The following is an 8,543-nucleotide window of genomic DNA, read 5'->3' as shown; positions in this document are numbered from 1 at the left end:
AATTACATCACTTGTCCATAATTCAGCTTTTGCACTATTGCTTTTACTGGGATTTGATTTTGATTGTATACATTATCATATTTTTCCTGTACTAAGGGATGGCCACAGGAGTTGTACAGAGTACATGGCCTGGAGTTAATGGGTCAGCAAGACTGTAGAGTGTAGCGGGCAAACTGAGTTATGCTCAGGCTCTTAGCATAACTTTAGGCCTTCCCAGAACTAAGCAATTAAATTGTACAGAGTGCCTTATAAGGCACTAGGAAAAGTAAGTGCTGTGATTGGTACAGTGGGCTAACCAGGTACAGTACTTTCCCTAGAAGGAAAGGAAACCAAAAATGGAATAGGATTGGAGTATCTTCTCTAAAAAGATGAGGTAAGAAACTTGAGGACTGGACAGTTTGAGATGAGAAAGTTACAAAAGTAGTGGACAAACAAAGAGACAGTGTGCATTTGCATTGCCACCCTGGGGAGACAGGAGCAACCTTGGAATTCCTGTTCAAACAACAAGGAATCCAGAAACTAACATCCCACACACCCAGCAGAGGATCTGAGGCCAGTACCACCAAAGGTCAGTGTTATGATATCTGAAAAAACCATTTGTTATGAGAGAGAGAGAGAGAAAGAGTGAGAGAGGGAAGGAGGCATGAGAGAGAGAAATAAAGAGGAGGCCATGAGAGAGAGGGAGGTATGAAAGAGAGGGGGAGACAGGGAGGCATGAGAGAGAGAGAAAGAGAGAGAGCATCACGAGAGAGAGGGGGGAGGTGGAGAGAAGGAGGCATGAAAGAGAGAAAGACAGAGGGGCATGAGAGAGAGAAATAAACAGTGCATCATGAGAGAGAGAGAGAGAGAGAGAGAGAGAGAGGGAGGCGTGAGAAAGAGAGAGCATGATGGATAACAGACAGAGAAAGTGACAGAGGGAGGAATGAGAGAAAGCAACAGAGGGAGGCATGCGACAGAGAGAGAGATGGGGTCATGAGAGAGACAGTGAACATGATAGAGAGAAGGAGGCATGAATGAGAGAGAGGGAAGCATGAGGGAGAGAGAGAGAATGAGAACAGGAGGCTTTAGAGAGACAGACAGAAAGAAGGGGAGGCAAGAGATAGAGAGAGGATGGAATGGCAGAGAGGGGTAGGCATGAGAGAGAGAGAAAGAGAAGGAGTCATGGGAAAGAGAAGGAGAAGGAGGCATGAAAGAGAGAGGGAGCCAGAGAGAGTGAGGCATGAGGGAGTGAAAGAGACAGGGAGGAATGAAAGAAAGAGAAAAAGCAGGCTTGAAAGAGAAAGAGGGAGAAATGGGGAGAGGAGGGATGCATGAGAGAGAGAGTGGGAGAGGCATAAGATAGAGAGAGAGAGAGGCAGAAGGTATAAGAGAGACAGAGAGGGAGGGATGGAGGTAGGGAGGCATTTGAGAGACAGGGAGGGAAGTATGTGGGAGGGTAGGAGGGAGACAAGAGAGAGAGAGAGATCAGGAGGCATGAGTGAGAGAGATAGGGAAGCATGAGAGGGATGAGGAGATAGAGAGTGATGCATGACAGAGGGAGGGAGGGACAAAGAAGAGAGATGGAGGTATGGAAGGGAGAGAGAGAGAAGGCATGATAGAAAGAGGGAGAGAGGAATGAGGGAGAGAGAAAAAGAAAGGCTTCAGAGAGAAAGAGAGAGATGGAGGCATGAGTGAGAAGGAGAGAGTGAGAGGAAGGCATGAAAGAGATCAAGAGAAGGAGGCATGGATAAGAGAGACATGGGGGCATGAGAGGGAGAGGGAGGGAGGGAGACATGAGAAAGAACAGTGTATGAGAGAGAGAGAGAGAGAGAGGTGAAAGAGAGAGGGAACCAAGAGAGAGAGAGAAAGAGGCAGGCAAGAGTGAGTGAGAGAGAGGGAGGAATGAGAAAGAGCTAAGCAGGCATGAGAGAGAGGAAGGCATGGGTGAGAGAGAGGAGGGAGGCATGGGAGGTAGGGAGAGAGAGAGAGAGGCAGAAGTATGATTGAGACAGAGAGAGGGAGGGAGGGAGGGAGGGAGGCATTTGAGAGAGAGACAGGGAAGGAAGTATGTCAGGGAGGGATGTAGGGACTGAGGGTGTCATGAGAAAGAGATTGGGAGGATGAGAGAGACAGAGAAAGACAGTGAGACATGAGAGAGGGAAGGAGGGGAACATGAGAGAGAGGGAGGGAGACATTAGAAAGAGTGAGGGATGAGAGACAGAGAGAGAGAGACAGGGAGGCATGGGGAGAAGGCATAAGAGAGGAGGGATGAAGGCATGTGAGAGAGAGTGGGGAGGCAAGAGAGAGATGGGGGCAAGAGAGAGAGGGCAAAGTAAAAGAGAGTGGGAGGGGAGAGAGAGAGTGTGGGAGGTGATCGAGAGAGGTGGAAGTGAGAGAGACAGAAAGGGAGGTGGGAAAGAGAAAGGGAGGATTGTGAGAGAGAGGGGAAAGGCAAAAACAAGGGGAGGAAAGAGAGGGGGAGGGGAGAGAGAGAGTTGGGAGGCAAAAGAGTGAGGGGGGAGGCCATAGAGAGACATGAGACAAGAGGCAGAGAGCAGGGAGGCTGGTGGGGGGAAAGCAAGAAGGATATAGGGGAAGCTGGGAGAGAAAGGGGGGTGAGAGAAAGAGGCTGCTGAGTGAAGGAGGGGAATGTGATAGAGAGAGGAGGAGTGATAGAGGGGGATGCCATAGAGAGAGTGATGGTGAAGCTAGAGAGGGAGAGAGAGAGAGTGGGAGGTGAGCGAAAGTGGGGGAGGTGATAGAGGTGGAGGAGAGAGGAAGTGAGAAGTGGATGCAAGATAGGGAGAGGGGAGGCAACAGGGAAGAGAGAGAAGGAGAGAGACAGAGGCGAAGGGGAGAAAAAGATGGGGAGATGTTAGAGAGAGAGGGAGGAGGCAGAAGAGAGAGGGGAATCTGAGAAAGAAAGTGGGGAGGCGAGGGGGGGGAGGTGAGAGAGAGACAGGGACAGGAAAAGAATGAGAGGGGGAGGCCAGAGAGAGACATGAGGCATGACAGAGATAGCAGGGAAGCCAGAGAGAGAAAGATGGGGGGAGAGGGTTAGAGGGGGAGCCAGGAGAGAGAGGGAAGGTTAGAAAGAGAGGGAGGGGGAGGAAAGAGAGAAGGGGAGAGAGAGGGAGGTGAGAGCCACAGGCTGCTGATAGGGAGAGGGGGAGATGAGAGGGAGAGAGAGGGGGAAATGAAAGAGTGAAAGGGGGGATGATAAGAGAGGAGGGAGGCAAGAAAGAGAGGGGGAGGGGAAGAGAGGGGGAAGCGAGAGAGAGAGGGGGCAGTGAGAGAGTGAGGGGGAAGGCAAGTGAGAGAGAGGAAGACGAGAGGGGGAAGCAAGAGATGGGACAGCAAAGGAGAAAAGGGGATGTGAGAGAGAGAGGGAGAGGTGTGGGAGATAGGGGGGAAGTAAGGGGGAGTGGGAGGTGATGGCAGGGAGGAGACAGTGAGAGAGCAGTGGAGGTGAGATAGGGAGAGGGGGAAGTGAGAGAAAGGAGGAGAGGCAAGTGGAAGAGAGAGACATGTGAGGGATGGGGAGAGCTGAGTGAGAGTGGGGGAGGCAGAAGAGATAGGGGAAGCATAGGCAATGGAAGTAGGGGTTTACTGGGCTCATCCCCCCAAACAGGGGGCAGCAGGTATGGCCAGAGGCTAGCCCAACCACAGGCTGCTGAGGCAGGGGTGAGAGGCACACACACTCAGATACCCTGCACAGCCAGGATCGCAGCCAGCCCAGCAGGCAGGTAAGTTTCTTTCTTTACCTGGGCTGGGGGGGGTGGGGGGGGGCAGATTGAGACCCCACAGTGCAGGAGGCAGTGGGGTAGGGGCAGGGGCGAATCATTCACCACTGCCCCTGCCCCATGCTGCACTGTGAGGATCATCCCACGATCCAGCCTGGCTGGGGCCCCATTCACAGTGAATGGGACCACGGCTGGGCCAGGTCATGGGACATTTAGAGCCCGGCGGCTCCTCCAGAGATGCAGCGTGGCACTGGGGAGCCAAGGGGGGGGGGGGGGGGGATGTGCCCCTCCCATCTTTGCATGAGGCAAGGGAGGGTTGCAGCTGCAAGCTGGGATCTGCCTGCTCCCAGCCTCTGTGCCTCATTGCCGCTGCTTCAAAAGTGGCACGGTGTCATGTGAGTCCTGCCACTGCAGCGAGGCACATGGTGCCACACCACACCACTTTCCAAGCAGTGGCAGCAAGGCATGGAGGCTGGGAGCTGCCAGAACCCAGCTCGCAGCTGTGTCCTGCCCTTGACCCATGCAAAGTTGCGGGGGGTGGGGGGCATGTGCCCCCCTTGCCTTTGGGAGGGTGCCATATTAGAACATGCTGACAATCACTCTTTGGTGGCTGGTAGCTCCTCTGCTAAGAATAGTATGACACCTCCCCATCTCCCATCAGGGACACCATATTTGTAATTTAGTATGATCTCGAGCAAGGGGATGCAAGATTAAAAAAAACAGTTAGGAAGCCCAGGAAAATTCCAGCCCAGGGATTGGCTAGGTGGCTCCCCTTAAGACCAGAGTGTCTCCCCTCTCCCAGGGTGGAGAGAGAGAGGCGTGCACTGTGTGACAAGGGCTGAGAAGAGCCTGCAGCATGGTCCCACCCTGCAGCTGCCTGCTGGGCCCCTCATGGGTGGGCCACAGGCCAATGGAGAGCCTGAAGGGTCAGGCAAAAGAGAACAGACCCCTAGAATGAGCAGGTGAAGTTCATGAGTAGCTAAAAAAATCCCTTAGGGTGGGGACACAGCTCCAGGAAACTCCTAGAGAGCGGGTAGTGATTCCTTGCTGGGCTTGGAGACTTGTGGGGGGCGGTCGGTAAGAATGTAAGAGAACCCCTGTGTGAGTGGTCATGAAAAGGACTGTGGCAGGACTGGGTCAGCTGGGTGTAAAGAGACACCAGCTAGGGAAAGGTCCCAGGATGCCAGTGTGGGTTAAGGCCCAGGGAAGCGCAACTTGAAGGTAAGCATCTGTGTGCCTGAGTGCCTAAAGGGGGAAGTGAGCCCATAAGTGCTGCCTGATTTGTGGTGGTAGTTTGTTCTCCCTCTGTGGCTCAATTGTGTAATAACTCTGTGGGCTTGGAGAGGCTGTGCACGTTACACAAATTGCCAAATGCTCAAATCACAAGCGAGACCTTATGAGGGAGGAGAAATCAAGATACCATGTTTATTGATTAAGACACCAAAGAACAATAAACACAGATTTTTCTGTATCCCTCCTTTTGCAATTCTCCACCACTTAAATGTTACACAAATTGCCAATTGGTCAAATTAGGAGCGAGACCTTATGAGGGAGGATAAGGCAAGATGCTACGTTTATCAATTAAGCGCTTAACTAACACACACATACACACACACACACACCCACACACATTCATACCCCAATTTCTGTTCTGTGCTGGTATACGTTACTAGTCTTATCAGTGCTCAGATCAACTTAGTGGCCAGCCCGGTTGATCATGAATAGGAGCTGGGCTCCTGCCAGTCCATCTCATCAGATGAACCAATGCTCCAGGATGACATGCAGAACAAGACCCAAAATTGATATGTCTCACCCCATCTTTTATAGCCTTGTCAATTCACCCAGTCCTCTGGGCTGTTGCTGTGTTATCACTGTGTTCTTCCTTGATTGCCGTTGTTCTCTTGCTGTTCTGGGGAGGATTCTTCTGGTTTTGGTCTTTTATCTGTCTGCATTCTTCATCTAGTTGCCAGCTGATGTTTTCCTTTTCCACAGACACACTCTCACCCACACTTTCACACATACAAAGGTCGAGCACTTGTGTCAAACTACAAAGCAATACAAAATGGAGTTTCTTAAGGCAATGCAAAACTCAAGAAAATACATAAGACTAAAAGAAATAGGCAAAAAGTCTATTTGTATAACACAGAAACAGAGAGGAGTGCACGGTGGCCATTAGTTGTATATAATTAATTAGGGGATTAATACAATGAGTATTTAACATAGTGCATAAGTTATTGGTTTTACATTTGTTATCTTGACCACCCTTTAAGTGTAAATAGTTATCAGCTGTTATTTTTTTGTATAAACCCAACCTTGTGTATTATAAGTAGAGTATTGCACTGATAGTAGTTAGTATTTCGCTTGCATATAGCAATTATTTTCTGTATATAATTAAATTTCTGTTAATAGTTACTCCTGAGTCTTCAAGGTCTCTTTATTGTGAAAGGGAGTCTCTCCTCTCAAGAAGCCTGTGGCCACTCGTAGGTGAACTGAGCAGGGATAAAACTACCTGGCACCCCAGGTCCCAAGCATCTGGACACGGCTGTGGGTAGCATCACACACCAAGGGTTACATAAATAAAAGGCATTGAATGCACAATTTATTGTGTACTCTTTTATTTACACTGTGTATTATTTTAATAACCAGCTACTTTTACTGTATTAACAGTCATTTAATGGGTTTAATTTTTTTATTGAGTCATTATGTTTGCAGCCAAACTCACAAGTAACTGTTTTTGTCATCTGTTTTTCAAACTGAAGTCTGATTGAAATACAATGAGACCATGGTAGAACCTGTGGGGAGAAGAATTGCAATTCCTGGGAAATCATGAGAAGAATGTCATGTTGATTTAAGCAAGTGCATTCTCTGTCAGGCTGAAAATGATCAAAAAACTACTGCAACTTCAAATGGAAGAAAACAAATTATGGAAGCAGAAATGATTAGGAACAATATTGTCACAAAAAGAATGAGACAAGTGTTGACCGATACCGAATTTGTGTATTGGGTAAATAACCAGTGTTATAAGCAATATACATTGAAAAAAGGTCTAGAAAAGGCCACCTTGTGCTCAGAAGAAGATGACCGTCAATCTACTAGCAGCTGTTCTTCTTAAGAGAGGACACAATGAAGAACCCATTCTTACATGCAACCAAGAGCACCTCCATCTTCATATAAATCATCGGCAAATCTTTCTTGTGTTATATATGGCCAACAAAGCCATAACAAAATAAAAGAGAAGTTCCACATCTGGGAAATACAAAGGGCTTTGGCAACTGCTCTTCATCTCTTGAGGTGCAGACCTGGAATCAGAATCCCAAGTGTTTGGAACAGATGTACTTTATCACAAAGTATGCCTGGAACTGTACTTGAAGAAATACAACACTCTGAAGCAGTCTGTTACCCAGAAAACACCTTCTCTTAAGGATACAGCTTTTGAGAAAGCAAATGAAATTTTGGGGCCTATATTGAAAGATGCTTACCGTTTCACACTTTCTGAAGTAAGAGATCTTGTAAATGATTTGGCATAAGGAATAATGAAGTGAAGATGCATTTACAAAAGTGCCATGGAGATGGGCTATGTTTCAATTAATCGGACTGCAAAAATGAGCCTATAATGGTGCTTCTGAGAAACTAACACCAGAGTAAATTATTAAGCACATTAAAACAGCAGTGAAGGACATATGGGCTAATCCCTTAAGAAAGTAGATTCTAGACTAGAAGATAGGCTCTGTGATTGTGAAGAACTGAGGCCAGCATGGCTAAGAACTCAACTGCCAAATGAACTTGTAACATTTTTCTCAGTGCTACTCAGTGTAAGTAAGGAAGTGTTAATATCCAATGTGATGTCTGAGGAACACCATCATGATCAGTCAGAAGATGTGTCAGAGAACAGCAGTGATGAAAGTGATGGTGAGGAGTGTGAGAAGGGGACATCTAAAATACTTTCACATGAAAGTACATCATCCCTAAATGCTATTGTTTCAGATCCTATATCACCCATTTCATAATGGCTGGAAAAAACCCCTCACTTCAGATCATGACTGGTGAAGAGTGGGATTCCAGGTGAAAGCTCATCAGCCACACCCACTCCTACATGGGCTGGATGTTGTGCTTTATTATTAAGAGCAAAAATGCCACTGATGCATATTGGTTTCCTGCCAGTAATTCCAAAACCTGTTACACATTATGCAACAGTTTATACAGCCCTTAAAAACCTTCAAATCATTTGCTTTTAACTGGATCAGATATCTCTGCTTGTCTTTTATAATAAGGGAGTATTTCATAAAATCACAGATATAATAATATGTAACCCATCACAGTTTACAGACATTGTTCCAATGATGGGAAATTTTCATTGCACTAAAGTTATCATCACACGTGCCCACCCTGCGATTGGCCCCCAACTCAGCACTGCTCAGGATGGCAAACTGTGGCCCCACAAAGCCAGGCGGAGAGGCTGCGGCTCCTCCTGCAGGGCCTGTGGCAGCCGTGGTTGACGTTTGGGCCCACCTCTCCCCACCACCACCCAGGGGCTGGAGGTAGCTTTACCTGCATTCTGGCTGGTGGTCTGAAGTTTGCCAGCCCGGCCACTTCCTGTCTGCAGTTTGCCAGGCCGCAGCATAGAAAGGTTGGGAACCCCTAGTTTAGGGCCCCACCCTGCCATAATCCAGCACTGAGTACAGGAGTGGATATGAGGCTTTTGGCCTGCCCCCGGGCCCACCCAAAAATTGTGTCCCTCCCCTCCTCCTCCACTAGACTCAGGAGGCACCAGTCACCCCTGGTTTTCATGCACATTATTGGGACATACCTGCATGAGAGTGG

At 48.3% G+C, this 8,543-nt stretch overlaps 1 protein-coding gene across 2 annotated transcripts in view; it reads left to right on the top strand.

The window, feature by feature from the left end:
- Positions 1–413: 413 nt before the first annotated feature.
- LOC102563711 (purpurin) overlaps positions 414–8,543 on the top strand; it is a 53,204-nt gene continuing 45,074 nt past the window's right edge. Inside the window, exon 1 of one of the 2 annotated variants that reach the window (XM_059724547.1) lies at positions 414–568. The gene's annotated coding sequence lies outside the window, so the exon portion shown is untranslated. Of the gene's footprint in view, positions 569–3,471; positions 3,726–8,543 lie in introns of those variants that run through there. The other variant, XM_019490829.2, reaches the window with a different exon arrangement.

Source organism: Alligator mississippiensis, chromosome 3 (genome assembly GCF_030867095.1).
Source record: "Alligator mississippiensis isolate rAllMis1 chromosome 3, rAllMis1, whole genome shotgun sequence".
In the NCBI taxonomy this organism is placed as follows: domain Eukaryota; kingdom Metazoa; phylum Chordata; order Crocodylia; family Alligatoridae; genus Alligator; species Alligator mississippiensis.
This window is presented reverse-complemented; position numbering and strand designations above follow the sequence as displayed.